This window comes from Ovis aries, chromosome 4 (genome assembly GCF_016772045.2).
Source record: "Ovis aries strain OAR_USU_Benz2616 breed Rambouillet chromosome 4, ARS-UI_Ramb_v3.0, whole genome shotgun sequence".
Lineage (NCBI taxonomy): Eukaryota > Metazoa > Chordata > Mammalia > Artiodactyla > Bovidae > Ovis > Ovis aries.
Window position 1 is genome coordinate 13802323 of NC_056057.1, and position 22663 is coordinate 13824985.

Sequence of the window (22663 nt, forward strand, 5' to 3'; positions counted from 1 at the left end):
ACGTACAGGCAACCCCTGAGACAGAATAATAGACACAGAAGGACAAGTGGCTGTTATGCATTACCAAACCCAAGAGGCCCTACCATTCCAACAAGGAAGAGAAAGAATGAGCTATCACAGTCAAAGAGACCAGGGAAAAGCTCAGACCCAGGATAAAGAGCAAACCTAGAGCTCCAAACAAGATGCTTTGCATTGTTGTATCTTCCCAGATTAGACAGTTTTTTCCCTGTATAATCTATTAATATGTCACTGAGCTAAAAATGCTGGGATTACTAGGTACAGGATGACAAATATCAACACTTTCAGGAAAAATGGCAAAGTATACATAAAGGCAAAGATAAGATTTAAAATCTTTGGAAGAGAGGCTTCTCTAGTGATCTAGGCTTCTCTGGTGTTCCAAGAATCTGCCTTGCAACGCAGGGGACACCAGTTTGATCTCTGGTCTGAGAAGATCCCATATGCTGCAGGGCAACAAAGCCCCTGGGTCACAACTACTGAGCTTGTGGTCTGGAGCCCAGGAGCTGCAGCTTCTGAAGCCTGAGGGCCCCAGAGCTGTGCTCTGCAGTAAGAGGAGCCGGTGCAGGGGGAAGCCTGCACAGCCCAGCTAGAGAGTAACCCCCTCTCACCGCAGCTAGAGAAGAGCCCACACGGCAACGAAGACCCAGCACAGGCAATGAACAAACAAATGCATAAAATATTTGGAAGAAGCTGCTCAATAGGAGTTTGGTGAAATGAAACCTAAAATCAGCTAGTTGCCTTATTGGAATTTATGACTTACCCCTTAATACCAAACTCTGAATGAATCATTGGAACAGATATAATTAAGAAATTACAAGACATTGGAGAAGATAGAATCAGTTTAGCTGTACATATAATTCTATTGGAGGGGCAAAATTGATACCATTGTCATTATTCACATTGAGCTGGGAAATGTTACATGTTTTTTTCCTTTGGATCAATTGTATTCTTGTAAGTTTCATAGAATTTATTCAGTGCTTTTAATATGGGAAGTTTTTCTAGAAATTTGCCCATTTAATCTATGTTTTCAAATTCACTGACATAAAATTCTTGTCGAAGTGGCAGTAGTCATGGCATCTCAGTGGTTTCTTTTTGATAATGTTTTGAAAAAATTATAGACTCATGAGAAGTTGCAAAAATAGTACAAAAAGGCCCTGTATACCCATCACCCAACTTCTCCCAGTAGTACATTTGTACCATGTGAAAACTAAGAAATTAATATTGGCACAATAATACTGACTAAATACAGACCTTATCTGGATTGCTTTACCCTTTACATGCACTGATTTGTTTTCTGGGTGTGTATAGTTCTATGAAATTTTATCACTTGTATAGACTCATGTGGCTGCCCTAACAATCAAGATATGGAATCGTTCCATCATACAAAGGTCCCCCATGTGCCACGCTTTCATAATTACACCTCTTCCCTACCTTCTGACAGTCACTCATCTATTCTCTGTCTCTATAATTTTATTTCAAAGTTGTATAAATGGAACTGCATTGTATGTGAAGTAAAGTGAAGTCGCTCTGTTGTGTCTGACTCTTTGCGACCCCATGGACTATAGCCTACCAGGCTTCTCCATCCATGGGATTTTCCAGTCAAGAATACTGGAGTGGGTTGGCTATTTCCTTCTCCAAGGGATCTTCCCGACCCAGGAATCAAACCCGGGTTTCCTGCATTGCAGGCAGATGCTTTACCCTCTGCGCCACCAGGGAAGCCCTTGTACGTAGCCCTTACATACTGGTTTCTCTTTGCTCGGCATGGTTGATGATATTGAACATCTCTTCATATGCGTATGTGCACCCATATCCATTTTTGGGTAAGTGTTTCGGACTGGATTTGGTGTTCTATTCTTTTGCTTTGCTAACTGCGTTGTGTTTTTTCTGGTAAACTCAGAGTTCTTTATATCTTTTGGATACAAGTCCTTTGTCAGATATGTGATATACAAATATGCTTTCTCAATCTGTGGCTTATCTTTCTAACCTCTTACCAGAGTTTTTCACAGAGCAAAAGTCTTTAATTTTTGTGAAGTCCAGTTTATCAATTTTTCTTTTATGGATTATACTTTTGGTGTCATATTTAAGAACTCTTTACTTAGCCTTCGGTCACAAAGATATTTTCTAAAGGTTTTCCTTAAAAGCATTACCATTTTACTTTTCACATGTAGGCTTATGGTTCATTTTGAGTTAATTTTTGCATGAGGCATCAGGTTTTCTTTCTATGAGAGGTCAATGTGTTAAAAACTCTGTTTTTCCTTCATCACATTGGTTTTTCACCTTCATCAGAAACCTGTCGGCCCTACTCATGAATGTCTATTTCTGTGTTGCCTATTTTGGTCCGCTAATCTATGCAGCTGCACTTCACTGGACTGGCCATGTGGAGATAACCCACATCCAAGGTCAGAGAAACCCCAGTAAGACATTTGGCACTGGTGTGGCTATGAGGAGAATCCCCACATACAAGGGCAAAGGAGAAGCCCCAGCAAGAAGGTAGGAGGGGCGAATTCGTGTTTAGAATCAAATCCCATTCCAGCCAGAGAGGCTTAGAGGGCTCAAACAAACCTTGTGTGCACCAGGACCCAGGGACCCCACAGAGACTGAGCCAGAACTGTGTCTGAGCATCTGCCATGGAGGTGTGGGTCGGTGGTGGACTGCCACAGGGACAGGGGCCCTGGGTGCAGCAGACTTGGGTGTGGCATAAGCTCTCTTGGAGGAGGTCGCTGTTAACCCCATCATAGAGCTGCCAGAACTTACACAGGACTGGGAAATAGACAACAGAAACCTGAGCACCAGGACCCAGAAGAAAGGAGCAGCGGCCCCACAGGAGACTGCCCCGGACTTGCCTGTGGGTGTCCGGGAGTCTCCGGCGGGGGCGTGGGTTGGTGGGCTGCAGGGCTGGGGGCGCTGAGTGCAGCAGTACACGCAGTGGATCTTTCGAGGGAGGTCTCCGTTACCTTCATTGCCTCCATCACAGTGTGAGTGAGTGAGTGAAGTCGCTCAGTCGTGTCCGACTCTTTGCGACCCCGTGGACTGTAGCCCACCAGGCTCCTCCGTCCATGGGATTCTCCAGGCAAGAATACTGGAGTGGGTTGCCATTCCCTTCTCCAGGAGATCTTCCCAACCCAGGGATCGAACCCAGGTCTCCCGCACTACAGGCAGATGCTTTAACCTCTGAGCCACCAGGGAAGCCCCCATAGTTTGGCCCCAGGTAAATAGCAGGGAGGGAACATGGCTCCACCCATCAACAGAAATTTGGATTAAAGATTCACTGAGCATGGCCCCACTGATCAGAACAAGACCCAGTTTCCCCCTCAGTCAGTCTCTCCCATCAGGAAGCTTCCATAAGCCTCTTATCCTTCTCCATCAGAGGGCAGACAGACTGAAAACCACAATCACAGAAACTAACCAATCTGAGCACATGGACCACAGCCTTGTCTAACTCAATGAAACTATGAGCCATGCCGTGTAGGGCTACCTGAGATGGACGGGTCATGGTGGAGAGTTCTGGCAAAATATAGTCCACTAGAGAAGGGAATGGCAAAGCACTTCAGTTTTCCTGCCTTGAGAACCCCATGAACAGTATGAAAAGCCAAAAAGATAGGACACTGAAAGATGAACTCCCCAGGTTGGTAGGTGCCCAATATACTACTAGAGATCAGTGAAGACATAACTCCAAAAAGAATGAAGAGATGGAGCCAAAGTAAAAACAACACCCAGTTGTGGATGTGACTGGTGATGGAAGCAAGGTCTGATGCTGTAAAGAGCAATGTCACATAGGAACCTGGAATGTTAGGTCCATGAATCAAGGCAAATTGGAAGTGGTCAAAGAGAAGGTGGCAAGGGTGAAAGTAGACATCTTAGGAATCAGTGAACTAAAATGGACTGGAAAGGGTGAATTTAACTCTGATGACTATTATATCTACTACTGGGGGCAAGAATTCCTTAGAGGAAATGGAGTAGCCATCATGGTCAACAAAAGAAGAGTCTGAAATGCAGTACTTGGATGCAATCTCAAAATGACAGAATGACAGAATGATCTCTGTTCATTTCCAAGGCGAAACATTCAATATAGCGGTAATCCAAGTCTATGCCCCAGCCAGTAATGCTGAAGAACCTGAAGTTAAAGAGTTCTATGAAGACCTACAAGACGTTCTAGAACTAACACCCCAAAAAAGATGTCCTTTTCATTATAGGGAACTGGAATGCAAAAGTAGGAAGTCAAGAGATACCTGGAGTAATAGGAAAATTTGGCCGTGGAGTACAGAATGAAGCAGGCCAAAGGCTAATAGAGCTTTGCCAAGAGAACACACTGGTCATAGCAAACACCCTCTTCCAACAACACAAGAGAAGACTCTACACATGGACCTTACCAGATGGTCAACACCAAAATCAGATTGATTATATTCCTTGCAGCCAAAGATGAAGAAGCTCTATACAGTCAGCAGAAACAAGACTAGGAGCTGACTGTGGCTCAGATCATGAACTTCTTATTGCCAGATTCAGACTTAGATTGCAGAAAGTAGAAAAAACCACTAGACCATTCAAGTATGACCTAAATCAAATCCCTAACGATTATACAGTGGAAGTGAGAAATAGATTCAAGGGATTAGATCTGACAGACAGAGTGCCTAATGAACTATGGATGGAGGTTCATGACATTGTACAGGAGACAAGAAGCAAGACCATCCTCAAGAAAAAGAAATGCAAAAAGGCAAAATGGCTGTCTGAGGAGACCTTACAAATAGCTGTGGAAAGAAGAGAAGTGAAAAGCAAAGGAGAAAAGGGAAGATATGGCCATTTGATGGGGGATGCAGAGTTCCAAAGAATACCAAGGAGAGATAAGAAAGGCTCCTCAGTGATCAGTGCAAAGAAATAGAGGAAAACAATAGAACAGGAAAGATTAGAGATCTCTTCAAGAAAATTAGAGATACCAAGGGAACATTTCATGCAAAGATGGGTTTGATAAAGGACAGAAATGGTATGGACCTAACAGAAGCAGAAGATATTAAGAAAAGGTGGCAAGAATACACAGAAGAACTGTACAAAGAAGATCTTCACGACCCAGATAATCACGATGGTGTGATCACTCACCTACAGCCAGACATTCTGGAATGTGAAGTCAAGTGAAGCTTAGGAAGCATCACTATGAACAAAGCTAGTGGAGGTGATGGAATGCCAGTTGAGCTATTTCAAATCCTAAAAGATGATGCTGTGAAAGTGCTGCACGAAATATACCAGCAAATTTGGAAAACTCAGCAGTGTCCACAGGACTGGAAATGGTCAGTTTTCATTCCAATCCCAAAGAAAGGCAATGCCAAAGAATGCTCAAACGAATGCTCAAACTAATGCACAATTGCACTCATCTCACACACTAGTAAAGTAATGCTCAAAATTCTCCAAGCCAGGCTTCAACAGTATGTGAACCATGAACTTCCAGATGTTCAAGCTTGTTTTAGAAAAGGCAGAGGAACCAATGGTCAAATTGCCAACATCCGTTACATCATCAAAAAAGCAAGAGAGTTCCAGAAAAACACCCATTTCTGCTTTATTGACTATGCCAAAGCCTTTGACTGTGTGGATCACAATAAACTGTGGAAAATTCTGAAAGAGATGGGAATACGATCCCTCTGGGTTGTCCCAGTGCACCAATAGGGAGGGAGGAGGGAGGGGGTTTCAGAATGGGGAACGCGTGTATACCTGTGGTGGATTCATGTTGATGTATGGCAAAACCAATACAATATTGTAAAGTAATTAACCTTCAATTAAAATAGATAAATGTATATTTTAAAAAAAGAGAGATGGGTATACCAGACCACCTTACCTGCCTCTTGAGAAACCTATATGCAAATCAGGAAACAACAGTTAGAACTGGACATGGAACAACAGACTGGTTCCAAATAGGAAAAGGAGTACATCAAGGCTGTATATTGTCACCCGGTTTATTTAACTGATATGCAGAGCACATCATGAGAAACGCTGGGCTGGATGAAGCACAAGCTGGAATCAACATTGCCGGGAGAAATATCAATAACCTCAGATATGCAGATAACACCACCCTTATGGCAGAAAGTGAAGAGGAACTAAAGAGTCTCTTGATGAAAGTGAAACAGAGAGTGAAAAAGTTGGCTTAAAGCTCAACATTCAGGAAGCTAAGATCATGGCATCTGGTCCCATCAATTCATGGCAAATAGATGGGGAAACAGTGGAAACAGTGGCTGACTTTATTTTGGGGGGCTCCAAACTCACTGCAGATGGTGATTGCAGCCATAAAATTAAAAGATGCTTACTCCTTGGAAGGAAAGTTATTACCAACCTAGACAGCATATTCAAAAGCAGAGACATTACTGTGCCAACAAAGGTCTGTCTCATCAAGGCTATGGCTTTTCCAGCAGGAGAAATATCAATAACCTCAGATATGCAGATGACACCACCCTTATGGCAGAAAGTGAAGAGGAGCTAAAAAGCCTCTTGATGAAAGTGAAAGAGGAGAGCGAAAAGTTGGCTTAAAGCTCAACATTCAGAAAACGAAGATCATGGCATCCAGTCCCATCACTTCATGGGAAATAGATGGGAAACTGTGGAAACAGTGTCAGACTTTATTTTTGGGGGCTCCAAAATCACTGCAGATGGTGACTGCAGCCATGAAATTAAAAGACGCTTACTCCTTGGAAGGAAAGTTATGACCAACCTAGATAGTATCTTCAAAAGCAGAGACATTACTTTGCCGACTAAGGTCCGTCTAGTCAAAGCTATGGTTTTTCCAGTAGTCATGTATGGATGTGAGAGTTGAACTGTGAAGAAGGCTGAGCGCTGAAGAATTGATTCTTTTGAACTGTGGTGTTGGAGAAGACTCTTGAGAGTCCCTTGGACTGCAAGGAGATCCAACCAGTCCATTCTGAAGGAGATCAACCCTGGGATTTCTTTGGAAGGAATGATGCTAAAGCTGAAGCTCCAGTACTTTGGCCACCTCATGCGAAGAGCTGACGCATTGGAAAAGACTCTGATGCTGGGAGGGATTTGGGGGCAGGAGAAGAAGGGGACGACCGAGGATGAGATGGCTGGATGGCATCATGGACTCGATGGACGTGAGTCTGAGTGAACTCCGGGAGATGGTGATGGACAGGGAGGCCTGGCGTGCTGCGATTCATGGGGTCGCAAAGAGTTGGACACGACTGAGTGACTGAACTGAACTGAACTGATGTATGGATGCGAGAGTTGGACTATAAACAAAGCTGAACGCCGAAGAATTGATGCTTTTGAACTGTGGTGTTGGAGAAGACTCTTGAGAGTCCCTTGGCCTGCAAGAAGATCCAACCAGTCCATCCTAAAGGAAGTCAGTCCTGAATATTCGTTAGAAAGACTGATGTTGAAGCTGAATCTCCAATAACTTTGGCCACCTGATGTGAGTAGCTGACTCATTTGAAAAGACCCTGATGCTGGGCAAGATTGAAGGTAGGAGGAGAAGGGAGTGACAGAGGATGAGATGGTTGGATGGCATCACTGACTCAATGGACATAAGTTTGGGTAAACTCCAGGAGTTGGTGATGGACAGGGAGGCCTGGCATGCTGCAGTCCACGGGGTCGCAAAGAGTTGGATAGGACAGAGCAACTGAACTGAACTGAATCTAAGTGTTTATACTTCTATAAACCTGTCTTTTTTACTGTAGTCATACAGTAAGTCTTAAATCAAACTATTCTGATTTCTCTAAATTTATTCTTCTTTTTCAAAAACAGCTAACTGCAGTTTATTTGCCTTTCCATATGAATTTTATATTAACATGAATTAAAAGTGGCAACCCACCTCCAGTATTCCTGCCTGAAGGATTCCTTGCCTGAAGTCTCCCAGAGGAGCCTGGTGGGCTACAGTCCATGAGGTCCCAAACAGTAGGACATGACTGAAGTGACTTACCACACACACATATCCACAAAAAGACTGTAACAGTTTTTATATGAATTGCACCAAATCTGCAGATAAATTTAGGGATATAACTGACATCTTCACTACATTGAGCAAAGCGTCTCTTCGTTTTACTGGTGCTTCTTTTATTTTATCAACATTTTGTACTTTGCCGCATATCAGAAGACTGTGCTCAGTTGCGTCCGACTCTTTGTGACTCTATGGACTGTAGCCCAGCAGACTCCTCTGTCTATGGGATCTCCAGGCAAGAATACTGGAGTGGGTTGCCGTTTCCTACTCCAGGGGATCTTCTTGACCCAAGGATTGAACTGGCGTCTCCTGCATTGGCAGGCCCATTCTTCACCATGGCGCCACCTGGGAAGCCCTGCTTTGTAGCATAAGTCTTATAAGTCTTTTCGTGAGACTTGTGCCTGGTGTTTCATTCTTCTGTGAGATTGTATAGGTTTTGCATTTTTGATTTTGGTTTCCAATTTATTAATTCCCAACATATAGAAGTATGATTGAGTTTTGGGTGTTGACCTTATAGAGCCTGCTAAACTCATTTCTGTGTTGTGCTGTGCTAAGTCACTTCCATCATGTCTGACTCTTCGTGACCCAATGGACTGTTGCCCACTGGGCTCCTCTGTCCGTGAAATTTTCCAGTCAAGAATACTAGAGTGGGTTGTCATTCCCTCCTCCAGGGGATTTTGCCAACCCAAGGATGGAACCTGCGTCTCTTACGCCTTGTGCATTGGCAGGTGGGTTCCTTACCACTAGTACCGCCTATAGAGTGTTTTTGGTTTTGTTTTTAATGTAGACTGGGATTCTAGAGAGTATGACCTGTGTGACAAATTCAACCCATTGTCAGGTTTGGAAATAAACTTTCATAAAAACATGCCAAGTTGTTTATGTATTGCTTATGACTGCTTTCAGGCTGCAATAGCCAAGTTGAAAAGTTATGACAGAGCCCATATTGCCTATTTTCAACTTAAAAACTTTTAACCTAACTACATATCATTATATTAATATTTAAAATGAGCTTCTTATTAATAGCATGTAGTTTAGTTGTAGTTTTTATCCAATCTCTTACTGTGTTATCTAAGTATATATATAAGACATTATCATTTTTCTTTCAATTGTCTAATATTAATTATTTTAATATGAGTCTTTAATAATTTTAAAGACTCATAGGAAGATTGATATTTTGTTTTATTTACCCATTTCATTGTTCTTTATTACTGATGTTCTCGGTTTTTTGTATTACTATTTTCTTCCTGTTGTAGCAATTTCTTTTTTTTATTCTTTAATTGAAAGATAACTGCTTTACAGAATTTTCTTGTTTTCTGTCAAACCTCAACATGAATCAGCTGTAGGTGTACATATGTCCCCTCCCTCTTGAACCTCCCTCCCATCTCCCTCCCCTTCCCATCCCTCTAGGTTGATACAGAGCCCCTGTTTGAGTTTCCTGAGACATACAGCACATTCCCATTAGCTATCTATTTTACATATGGTAATTCTTTTAATAGAAATACTTGATTCCTTTCATCTGTATTTTAGAACCACAAACCTGGCATCTTCTAGTATTGCATTTAAATTTTTCCAGATAATCAAAATTTATACCCTTTTAAAAAAATTTAATTGGAGGCTAATTACTTTGCAATATTGTGGTGGTTTTGCCACACATTGACATGGATCAGCCATGGGTGTACATGTGTCCCCATCCTGAACCCCCTCCCACCTCCCTCCCCACCCCATCCTCTGGGCTGTCCCAGAGCAGCACCGGCTTTGAGTGCCCTGCTTCAGGCATCCAACTTGCTCTGGTCATCTATTTTACATATGGTAATATACATGTTTCAATAGTAGTTCTTTTAGACTAGGTCTGCTGACAACAAATTCTTTTTTTTTTTTTTAATCCAAGAATGTCTCTATTTCACCTTTTATCTTGATAGGTATTTTTGCTAGATATAAAATTATGGGCTGATAGTTGTTATCTTTTAGCAAAAGAATCAGGAAGAAACAAACAATTTGAACAGACTGATCACTAGTAGTGAAATTGAATTATTCATAAAAATACTCCCAGTGTTGAGGAGGAGAGAGAACAACTTGAACTCTCATCATTGTTGGTGAGAATGCAAAATGCCGTAACCACTCTGGAAAACATTTTGGTGGTGTCTTACAGAGCTTAATACCCTTATCACATAACCCAACAGTCCTACCCCTACATTCACACAGAAATTGAGCATTGAATGTTTATCGTGTTTATTTATAATCACCCAAAGAGGAGGCCACCTAAATATCCTTCCACTGTGATTGCATCGCCAAATCACATTATATCTCTGCAACAGGATCCTGTCTAGCAATGAAAATGAACAGACTCCTGACAAAATGATGTGAGCATTAAGCTAAATGAAAGACGCTAACTCAAAAATGACAGTACTCCATGATCCCATTTGCATGACATTCAGGAAAAGATGAAACTCTGGAGGCAGAAAGATCAGTGGTTGCAGAGGCTGGAGGTGAGAAAGCTTGACCTGAAAGTGACAGGAGGAAATTGGAGGGGTTGATGAAACGGTTCTACAACTCGATTAAGGTGATGATTACAAGAGTGTAGGCCTTCATCACAATTCTTAGAACTACATACTAAAAATAGTGAATTTCACTTCACAGAAGTTAAGCCTTCATAAACCTAACTTTTTAAAAAAGTACACACAAAGAATTCTCTAGAGGCGTTCCTCCATTCCCCCAACCTAGCAGCAAGTCTAAGACAGGCCAACTATTTCATGGTTTCCATCTGTGGAGTGACTTTGATTTTTCATTCACCCTTCCAACGAGAGTTTACCTCCTTGGGGCCCCAGCTTCATGCAGTGGGATCCTATCTGAATTTTCATCTTCAGAAGTCCTGAAGGTTTGCTTCCTGCTCTGATGTCCTTGTGAGGCCACTGGATAGAAAGCTGGAGGTCACCTTAGTTCTGAGATGCCCTGTAAGCAGGCTGTAGCCTCTGAATTCCTCACCTTCTTAGTTACCCTCTCTACTCCTTTGTGTCCTCTGAAATTTTCTGATACTTTCCTGCCTTCGTTTAAAGATTTTCAGCTTTCAACTTCAGGAAATTAACTCTCCTGAACTAAATATTTATTTTTACATAACTTATCTAGAATTTTTAGAGCTTTTTCCTAAGAAGTAATTTTTAAAAACTATTCTGCCATTCAATCCCTGGGTTGGGAGGATCCCCTGGAGAAGGGAATTCAGTGGGGGGGCGGGGCGCAGAGTCCGAACGCTCTGTATTCTGGCCTGGAGAATGCCGTGGACTGTATAGTCCACACGGTCACAAAGAGTTGGACACAACTGATTGACTTTCACTTTTTGATATTAATTGAAATGCTAGTGGTAAAAAACAACAACAACAACAATAACCAAAACCCACCTGCCATTGCAGGAGACGTGAGAGACCCAGGTTCAGTCCTTAGGTAGGGAAGATCCCCTGGAGGAGGGCATGGCAACCTGCTCCAGTATTCCTGCCTGGAGAATCCCATGGACAGAGGAGCCTGCCGGGCCACAGTCCGTGATATCACACAGAGACAGACATGACAGAAACGGTGTAGTGCACAGGCAGGGTGTATTTAGTCTGTGTAGTATAATATCAAACAGCTGGAGGCTGAAAACCAGGAGACAGGCATGCTAAACTTGGCTCTGCTTGTCACCAGCTAAGTGACGCCGGACAATTTGCTCTCCTTTTTGTGTCCCTTTTATTCCATTTGGAGACGAAGAAAATGAACTAAATGCTAAGTGCTCTCCACTTAAAAAGTATATACTATAGGAAAACCACTGGCCTGAAAATCTGGAGTCCTGAATTCTAGATTCGGCTCTGCTACCTTCTGCTTTTGGACATGTCACTTTTCTTCCTGAGTCTTTGTGTCTTAATTTATGAAATGAAAGTTCCACAACACTGCAAATCAGCTATACTTTGATACACTGTAAAAAAAATCACAATATATAGTGTTCATTCGCTAAGTCACGTGAGACTCTTTGTGACCCCATAAGTGCAGCACATCAGGCTTCCCTGTCCTCCACTATCTCCCAGAATTTGCTCAAACTCAGTCCATTGCGTCGATAAAGGCATCTAACCATCTCATCCTCTGTTGCCCTCAATCTCTCCCAGCATCAGGGTCTTTTCCAATGGGTTGGCTCTTCGCATCAGGTGGCCAAAGTGTTGGAGCTTCAGCATCAGTTTTTCCAATGAATATTCAGGATTGATTTCCTTTAGGACTGACTGGTTTGGTCTCCTTGTAGTCCATGGGACTCTCAAGAGTCTTCTCCAGCACCACAATTAGAAAGCATCAATTTTCGGCATTCAGCCTTCTTTATGGTCCAGCTCTCACAATGTACGATCTAAATATACACAATTTTTATTTGTCAAGCATACCTCCATAAAGAATAAAATAAAATTTTAAATAAACTTAAAAATAAATTTTAAAAAACAATGAAAGTGGTAATATTTACCTCACAGAATTATTGTGAAAACAAAATTAGATATTATTTATAAAAATGCTTGGCATATAAAAGTTGAGTAATAAGTCTTGGGAGGATCCAAGTATATGAAATTAAATGATCTCTAGATTCTTTTCGTGTTCTAGAAGTTTATGATATCAACCCAAGTCTGTTCTTTACATTAAAACAAAATTTTAAAGGTTTAGCTGCAGTTCTAATCGGAACTCGCTAGAGGGCTCTGTTGCCAAACAAATCAGCGTATATTTTGCTGTTGGTTGTGGAAGTTCAGAAACTGAAGTTCCTTCGCACTTTTGAGGCAACATCACTTGATTTCCTAATTATATCCATCTTTTCTTATTCAGGTTACTGAAGAAGAATCTTCTAATGCTCACCAGCAATTTTGTACTGGGAGTAGGTAAGATGCTGTCTCTAACCATAATACGATTTTTTAAAATGTGGATTTAATTCTCCCTCACTCCATTTCAAAAACCCCTAGCCCCAGATATCACCCTATTCTATTCTCTTCCAAACTAAGCTTACTGGTCAAAATAAACAATCAAACAAAAAATAGAGGGGTGGTGGAAGAAGGAAGAAAAGAAAGAAAAACAAAATTCTAAGGCAATGTTTTTCTTAAGCACTCTTGCAGTGGCACCCCACTCCAGTACTCTTGCCTGGAAAATCCCATGGATGGAGGAGCCTGGTGGGCTGCAGTCCATGCTAAGGGTCAGACACGACTGAGCGACTTCCCTTTCACTTTTCACTTTCATGCATTGGAGAAGGAAATGGCAACCCACTCCAGTGTTCTTGGCTGGAGAATCCCAGGGAAGGGGGAGCCTGGTGGGCTGCCGTCTATGGGGTCGCACAGAGTCGGACACGACTGAAGTGACTTAGCAGCAGCAGCAGCTTCCCCAAAGAAGTCTGTGTATTTCAGGTTGCGCCCACAACACACACACGTGTTTAACGGAAACAAGCATTTCACAAGGCAGCAATTATCTTTAGAGAAGGAGATACACTTTCATATTCTCTATTCTGTCCACCCTATGCTTCTTAGGGGTGCTTTGCATGCATGCTCACTGGTTCAGTCGTTCAGACTCTGCGCCCCGCCCCCCACCAGGCTCCTCTGTCCGTGGGATTTTCCAGGCAAGAATACTGGAGTGAGCTGCCATTTCCTCAGGGGATCCGCCCGGCTGAGGCATCGAACCCGCCTCTCCTGTGTCTTCTCCACTGGCAGGCAAATTTTTTACACTGAGCCACCTGGGAAGCCTGAATGGTGCTTTGACACACTAGTTAATTTCCTGGACCACTAAGGGATGCCACCAGCAGTTTTAAAAAATCTCCTCAAGAGTATGCAGAAACTAAAAAGAACGGTTTGGGGTACTGTGCAATATGTACGGACTGACCTCAAAAGACTATGAAGTGACAAGTGAAAGTCACTCGGCACTACACTTGGCAAACAGTATGTGGTTCCGTTTCTACCAAGAATGAGCATGCATGTATACTCATTAATTTAAAGAGGTTGGGTAGGGTGCTGTGCTGGACTGTGCCTTTTTTTTCCAATCCAGGTTAGAGTTGTCTGTAAGGAACTTGGATAAGATTTGGAAAGCAAAAGTAAAACGGCAGCCAATCCTCGGAAGGTCACTGTGGTCAGATGTGGTGATGAACTGTGTGGGTCAAAGCTCCCTGTCCATTTGGTCTTTTTGCTCTCTGGCCCTGATGTCTAATACCAGCTCTGAGCTGTTCAGAAGATGCTTGACTGTGGATCCACAGGGAGGAAGTTTTATGCAGAGGGAATAGCTTCCCATAGCCTCCTCCTAAGCACACTCTACTGGTTGACATGCCTGACTTCACTTTCTCTGAAGTTCCAGGGCTTGGCTTCCCCATCTCTGCTCCAGGCACCTTTCCAGACTTTCACTTCCTCACTTGCAACATTTTTGTTAGATTTAATTCCTGCAATGGGCTTCCCAGGTGGCGCAGTGGTAAAGAATCTGCCTGCCAGAGCAAGAGACGTAGGAGACACGGGTTTGATCCCTGGGTCAGGAAGATCCTGTGGAGGAGGAAATGGCAACCCACTCCAGGATTCTTGCCTGGAAAATTCCATGGACAGAGGAGCCTGGCAGGCTACAGTCCATGGGGTCACAATGAGTCAGACTCGACTGAGCACAGACATAGACCCACCTTGTTGACTTAGGATAAAGCCAGATCCATTCTTTTGTCATAAAAGGTTGCTGACCTGTTTGTCCCCACTAAAAAATCTGAACAAAATGCCCACTAACTTACTTCAACCAAACTTTAGTTAGACTTCTCTCCTTCCCTGGAGCCCTGTAAGTTGGCTCCTCTCCCTGAGGTTAAGCCAACATTGGAATGTGGATTGTTTGTGCTAAGTTGCTTCAGTTGTGTCTGACTTTTTGTGACCCCGTGGACTGTAACCCATCAAGCTTCTCTGTCCGTGGGATTCTGCAGGCATGAATACTAGGGTGGCTTTCCATGCCCTTCTCGAGGGGATCTTCTCGACCCAGGGATCGAACCCACATCTCCTAAGTCTTCCTGCATTGGCAGGTGGGCTCTTTACCACTAGCGCCACCTGGGAAGCCTGGAACCTGGGATAATTCCTCCTTAATGACATCACCCGCGTAACTGGTCATCCCACCTGCTCATCTACTCCCCCAGCTCCTGTTCCTTCTAGCCTTGTTTACGCCTCCCGACACAATAGGCCGTCTTTCTCCCTGACCACTGAGATGCTCTTAGATCTTAGAGTCAGGAGCTCTTGTTCTCCCTATTGCAACATCTCTTTCTCGCTGTTGGAATAGTCTTTGAATCGTCTGCTTCCTGAAGTCCATTTTTTTTTTTTTTGATTTGACAGAAGTGTAAAGTGAGAGAGAGAGACATTGCTCTGAATAAGTCAGGAGTGCGGGAAGGAGGCACCGGCTGGGAGTTGCTGGGTTGGGGAAATCTTGGAGCCAGGACACGGGAGTCCTGAGGCCACATGCTACAGGGGGGAAGGCCCTGCTTGGGCTCCCGGTCTCTGCCCAGGTGACTCTGCTGTGTGGCTCTGCAGTATAACCTCAAGAATCTTGTACTTGGTGTGGCTGGAATCATTTGGAAGGTGGTAAAGGCGCTGCTTTGCAGCAAGCTGGGTATTTGGCTGAAGGATCTGGTCCAGTACACAGTGACTATCAACGATACCAATAGCTACTAGCTATCGGACACTTGGAATGTGCCAGGAGCTGAACAGTGAACTTTACATACCTTATTTCAGATCCATACAACTCTGAGTATTGAGCCTCATTCTCCATATTTTGCACCTGAAAGAACCATGCATCTGAGGCTGTTAAATGCCTTTGCTGGATGACAGCTGGTGAGTGGTGACTGACTTTCCTGGATTCCTTATATAAAAATGCCTTTGTCTGTAGTATTCCCACCGGTACTTATGCAAGCTTCTTTAACACTTTGGGTGGGAAATCCACCATCACCCGCCTTAAATCATGCCCCTGGTTAATGCTCTTGTGCTCAGCAAAAATAAATAATTTGACAGATTCTCAGTTTCTCCTGCAGGTGTCACCCTTGCCACCAGATAGGTGTTTGAGTTCTTAGAATTCCCCTCTCAGTATTGGAATTGATCAGAAATTTTCGAAGAAGACGAGAAACTGATCATATAATTTATGCAGCCTAGATTCAGGATCATGACTCTCACCTGTAGATTTAGAGTTCCCCAGCTCCAATGGATTGGTTGTTCTCTCTTTTATATTTTCATTTTAAAGGTATTGCTTGTATTTGTGAATAGATAATAGGTTTGCAAGTTCTTAAACTGAAAAGTATAAAAATGTACAGTGAAAAATCTATCTCCCATCACTGTCACCCATCTGCCAAGTTTTTATGCCCCGGATAGAAAAACAACTATTATTAGCTTCTTATATATCTTCCTCATGTAATTTTACACATATGCAAACAAAAACAAGTATATATTACTCTACCATATTGTTTTACACAAATATAAGCTGTTCTGTAACTTCTCCAGATTAATATATTGAATAAATCTGTTCACTTTTAAACAACTATAGGATATTCCATTTAATGGCTATATTACAATTTATTTAATAAATCCCCTATATTTTAGGCTGATTCAATCTTTTGTCATCTAATAATAATAGTAATAATAACAATAGCATTATTGTTGTTGTCATTATATTAATAGCAGACACTCAGGCCTGGCACTGTTTCCAACAGTTTACTTCTCCTAACCCATTTAAGCCAAACCACAGCATCTACAAATTGTGTTTTGATTATCATGTTATAGATGAAGAAACAGAAGCAAGGAAAGGTCGGATGATTGGCCTGAGATTTCCTAGGCAGCAAGTGGTGGGTCCAGGATAGCACAGAAAAGGACAAAGGGGGTTCACTATACTTGGAGGGTTGGAGTCGTCGAGTCTATAGACGAGGGCAAGGCTGCAAAGGGGAAGCAAGGAAGAGCCAGCCACCACCACACGAGAGAGGTGGTGTTCCTGTATCTGGAGGTTCCCAGCGCTCAGGACCAGCACACAGTCTGCACACAAGTGCGCAGTTGTGCCAAAGCAGAGGAGGAAAATAAGAACCTTTCTCTTCGGATTCAAAGTGGCATCCTGGGGTTCGAAAAAGAAGAACAAGAAACCAAAATGCCTCAGAAGGCCCAGGAAAATCTGTCTGACTTTATAACACATCAAAAAAAGATACGGATGCTGGTGGGAAATGCCTGCCAGACCGCAGCAGCCATTCTCGCTAAGGACACCTGGCTCACATCGTTACCCCTGCCTTCTAGGCCATGCTGGGGCCTAAATGGTGTCGCTGTGCGACTCAGGTTTCTGCTCAGCTGTGTCCCACTATCCACTTTAAGGACTCTGGTGTCTATTGTGATGACTATCACAGTCTGTTCAGGCCACTGTAAGAAAAATACCGTAGACTGGCGGTTTCAACAATAAAGATTTGTCTTTCACAGCTCTGGAGGCCGGAAAGTCAACGACAAGGGGCGGGCAGTGTGGTGCTGGCGTGAGCTGGCCTCCCGGTTCACACACACTTTCTTCTCGCCACCTACTCTTGTGATGGAAGAAGTGAGAGAGTTTCCGGAGGGGCCTTTTAAAGGACACTAATCCCACTCAGGAAGACCCGCACCCTCATGACCTAATCATTGTCTAAGGCCCCACCTGCTGATACCATCATGTTGGGGATTAGGATTTCAACGTGTGCATTTTGGAGGGACACAAGCATTCAGACCATAACCATGACCCTCCAAGCACCTTGAACCCTTGCCTTCTTGATGCCCCTTATGCCCCCTAAGTGGGACTGCTGCTTGCACATATAGTGAAAAGTGAAAGCGTCAGCCACTCAGCTGTGTGCAGGCCCGTGGACTGTAGCCCGCCAGGCTCCTCTGTCCATGGGATTCTCCAGGCAAGAATACTGGAGTGGGCTGCCATGCCCTCCTCCAGGAGATCTTCCTGACCCAGGGATTGAACCCGGGTCTCCTGTACTGCAGGACAGACTCTTTACCATCTGAGCCACCAGGGAAGCCCCTATAGTACCTTTGTATACAGTAGAATCACAGCTGGGTATATTATAAACTGGGGGCCCAGGAAAAGAAAGCTGTTCCTCTTCCGCCCCTTTGGTCTTCATTTTTATGGGGTGGGCAGGAGAACAACTTTGATACTGGCCACTTTATGTGTGCAGCCTGGCAGCACCTTGACTTGAGCCTGCCGTCGCGCCTCACCAGTTCCTGCCCAGGAACTTTCTACTGATGCTGTGCTGCACAGAGGTGGTGGGAAACTGCTGGCCCTTCACGCATGGATAACTCATAATTCACCATTATGAGATAAGAGTCGGTGGATAAAAGGTTCTTTCTTTTCCTAGGCATATAGTCCTGAGTTGCATTTTAAGTAGCAGACTGTATTCATTTTCTATTGCTGTTGAAACAAATTGCCACAAACTTAATGACTTAAAAAATCAAACTGTTATTTGATTGAGAGTTGCTCAATCGTGGCCAACTCTTTGCGACGCCACGGTCTGTAGCCCACTGGGCTCCTCTGTCCATGGGGTTCTCCAGGCAAGAATACCAGAGTGAGTAGCCAATTCCTTCTCCAGGGGATCTTCCCGATCCAGTGAACCAACCTCGGTCTCCTGAACTGTAGGCAGATTCTTTACCATCTGAGCCACCAGGGAAACCCTCTAGTGACTTTAGTTCAGTTCAGTTCAGTCACTCAGTCGTGTCCGACTCTTTGCGACCCCATGAATTGCAGCACGCCAGGCCTCCCTGTCCATCACCAACTCCCAAAGTTCACTCAAACACATCCATCGACTTGGTGATGCCATCCAGCTATCTCATCCTCTGTCGTCCCCTTCTCCTCCTGCCCCCAATCCCTCCCAGCATCAGAGTCTTTTCCAGTGAGTCAACTCTTCACATGAGGTGGCCAAAGTATTGGAGCTTCAGCTTCAACATCAGTCCTTCCAATGAATACTCAGGACTGATTTCCTTTAGGATGGACTGGTTGGATCTCCTTGCAGTCCAAGGGTGTCTCAAGAGTCTTCTCCAACACCACAGTTCAAAAGCATCAATTCTTCGGCGCTCAGCTTTCTTCACAGTCCAACTCTCTTAAAATGACACAAATTTTGGTCTTGGTCTGTAAGTCACAAGCCTGGTTTGGCTTCATGGGTTTCTCCATTCTGGATTCCACAAGACCAAAATCAAGGTATCTGCTGGTATAGGCTCTTTTCTGGCTGCTCTGAATGCATCTTTTTTTCTAGTTTTTCCTGCTTTATGACCATTAACTCTCATTCTAGCCCCCTGGATCGTACTCTCCAATAAAGTATTGGCTTATAAGCCTTTTTCTCAGGCTCTGTTTTTTTTTTTTTTTCTTTCTTTCTGGTAAACCAGGCTGACACAGATGCTATTCAGTGTTAACCTCTTTTTGTTGCTAGCACAATCTCAGAAGCCATTCTGTATACCAGTGCTCCTGGTCACACAGGAGGTAGGTAGAGGTGGTGAAGCTGTGTAGGACCTTCAGACATTAGTTTAGTTCATTTTGTCTTTGGCAGTTCTTTGGGGCCCAAAGAATGCTGGGAATTAGTAAAAGTAACCCTGCAATCTAGGAGAAAAGGTATATGAATTTACAACAGGGCAACACAATAGGAAATATATTTGAGAAAAATCACCCTGAGATAGACGATTTAAGAGATCATATTTTTAAATTCTTAAAGATAGCAAAATCATGTCTTGTAGTCTTTTAGGTAGAGTTAATCATTGCAGTATGCATGGACTCTGGAGAAATGAGGATTTGGTAGGTATTGTCAACCCAACAGGGATTCCCAGGTGGCGCTAGTGGTAAAGAACCCGCCTGCCAGTGCAGGAGACGTAAAAGATGCAGGTTCAATCCCTGGGTCAGGAAGATCCCCTGGAGCAGGGAGTGGTAACCCACTCTAGCAGCCTGGTGGGCTCTGGTCCATAGAGTCGCAGAGTCAGGCATAGCTGAAGTGGCTTAGCGCACATGGGTGTACAAAAGCTTCACCAACTAATTGTACTTTGAATTCAGAGAATCAGACTGACTGGGTGGCATCTGTGGTTTTATTGGAGTTTATTGTCAGATCCTCATGAATTCAGAGACTAATGAGAAGAGAAATATCATGTCTGGTAGAACTTTCCAGTCTTAAGAGAGTGAGTCAATGTATTTCTAAGGCTCAACGACCTTTCTACAGGAAGAAGGGGATAGAAACTATTTGAAACTTCTGATGTTCTCAGAAGGACTTTGGAGGAGGCTGATTTTGTAGCCTCTTGAAGGAGGCAAGTTGGAACTGATCTCAATAAGCATTGATGCTATTGTAACTTTGCGATGTATAAGGAACACAATTCTTTCCCAATAGGGGATGAGCTCAGAGCCAGGGAACATTTGAGTTCAGAATATTGAGAGCCTCTGGATCCTTCAGTAACAGGTGGGAAGAGGCCTGAGAGCAGCCATTCTGAGCATTTGTGTTATATATTGAATTTTCTCAACCCTAATAATATTTCATATCAATGCCAACTTAAAAGGCTTGAAGTGGTATTATAACAGCAATAACCTCAAGTAGAGAAATCCAAAGAATGAGCTAGGTTGATCCAGCCAGACAATTATATTTGCTACCTTACTCATAAATTAAAATTCTTGGATGTGAAGAAGTAGATGGCAGTTAACGTTTAAGGTTTGTATGAATTGCAATACCTTTTATAGTATGGATGCATATCAAACCACTGCTAATGTCCTTGCCAATGCTAAATTGGGCATGAATGTGGAGAGCAACGCTAGCAACTGAACTTTTGCTCTTATGACTGGTCAAAGTTGAGAAACAGAAATGGAGATGCTCTATTCCTCTGCGACAAGCCAGCCTTTGGGGGCTTCCCCTGTGGCTCAGTGGTAAAAAATACACCTATGATGTAGGAGACATGGGTTTGATCCCTAGGCTGGGAAGCTCCCCTGGAGAAGGAAGTGGCACCCTACTCCAATATTCTCGCCTGGAGAATCCCATGGACAGAGGAGCCTTGTGGGCTACAGTCCATGGGGTCACAGGGAGTCAGACACAACTGAATTGACTTGGCATGCATGCCACCGCGAGGCTCAAATCTCTGATTCCCTCTCTATTGCCATTTGGGATGCTAAAACCTTGTGTCCTGAAGACTGTGCTGTCTGTCATCAGCCACAAATTAAGTAACCTAAGACTTTGGCAGTCATCCCACACGACAGTGGAGGTCTGATCAAGAGGCCAGCAAGAAAATTCAAGGTGACAGAAAGTAGTGGAGTCTTTACATGGGAAAAGAATAAATCTCTAAAGGCCAGAACCCAACTCTGGGAAAGGCAGAAATGAACACTAATGAGGGTTTTCAGAAGGTGCTGGAGTGCTTCATGAGTGGACTGTGGGTAGCCCTGATGCTTTCTCAGCAGTATCCCCTCAGGGTGCTTAGGAGATGCCTGGTGATTATACCTCTGGACTGTGGATAAACCGCAGAGAAAAGGAATACAACACTGTTACGTAGCTCACAGATTTGACACAAAGTTAGGAACTTTGGCTCAGATGACAAGCAGGATTCAAGCCAGACTGGAAAGCAGACAGCGCATCCAAGGTTGGGCCCCAGGGTCCCGTGCAGCACCCGAGCCCTCGTTGACTCCACTCCCATGCATCACCTCCAATGTTCTATGTCTTCCTCTGCGTTCAAAATCCTGGGTAAGGAAGGAAACCTCTGATATTCTGTAAGTTTCATAATGGGGTGAAGTCTCTAGCTCTTAAAATACTCATGTGTGGTGAGTTCTTTTTGTTTTAACAATATGAATGGGGTTTAAGTGCTGGGCAAAGATCACTGGCAAATACCTATTCCCACCACCCCGGTGACTGCCCAATATCTCACATGCATTCTTCCTCTTGTAATTGCACTTCGCTGGAAAAGTTAGTGAAAGACTGGTGCTATTTCTCACTTACTGTTCAAAAAAAATATAACATGTTTGCACATCTATCAGAGCCTGGAACTTTTTTGGAGGGAAAGATTTTTATTAATGATTTAGTTTCTTTATCATCAGTCTACATTATAGAAATTGTGAATATTTGACTATTATGGGACTATTTAGGTATCTATTTCTAGTGTAGATTTTAAGTGATATTTTCTAGAAATTTATCCATAGCATCTACATTCCCATATTTATGTGCATAAAATTGTTGATAATATCTTAGTATCTTCATGAGATTCACCTTTTTCAGTACTGATATTCTTTTATTTATACATTCTGTCTTCTTGATTAGTATTGTTAGGTATTTATCAATACTCGACAAACTTTTTCTTTTGGTGATTTTTCAGTATCAGAGGTTTGTTGTTTACTTCATTATTTTCTACCTTATTTTACTATTATTTCCTCGTGCTTCCTTGGGTTTATTTTACAAGTTTGTATCTTAATTTCTTGAGACTTCTGGTGTTAGCTATGACACGTCAAGAGCCTGGAAGGCATTACTCTTACCCTTAATCAAGAAACAAGATGTAGAAGGCATGGACCATACTAACACCCAACTTATCCTAATGGGCAATTATACTACCCACCAACCGACAGTAGCAAAAGATGCAATATTTTCAAGCGCAGGTGGAATTTACAAAGGTGGACCATGTGCGGGACTTCCTTGGTGGTGCAGTGGCTGAGACTCCATACTCTCAGTGCAGGGGGCCCTGGTTCAATCCCTGGTCAGGGAACCAGATCCCGTATGCTACAACTAAGACCCAGCTCAGTTCAGTC

The 22663-nt window shown here is 43.3% G+C and overlaps 1 protein-coding gene across 2 annotated transcripts in view; it reads left to right on the forward strand.

Annotated features, from left to right (window-relative positions):
- Nucleotides 1-2431: 2431 nt before the first annotated feature.
- The window catches only part of DYNC1I1 (dynein cytoplasmic 1 intermediate chain 1), a 407782-nt gene continuing 387550 nt past the window's right edge, over nucleotides 2432-22663 (forward strand). For both annotated transcript variants that reach the window (XM_004007740.5, XM_060414497.1), the window contains exons 1-2: nucleotides 2432-2508; nucleotides 12764-12816. The gene's annotated coding sequence lies outside the window, so the exon portion shown is untranslated. The remainder of the gene's footprint in view (nucleotides 2509-12763; nucleotides 12817-22663) is intronic.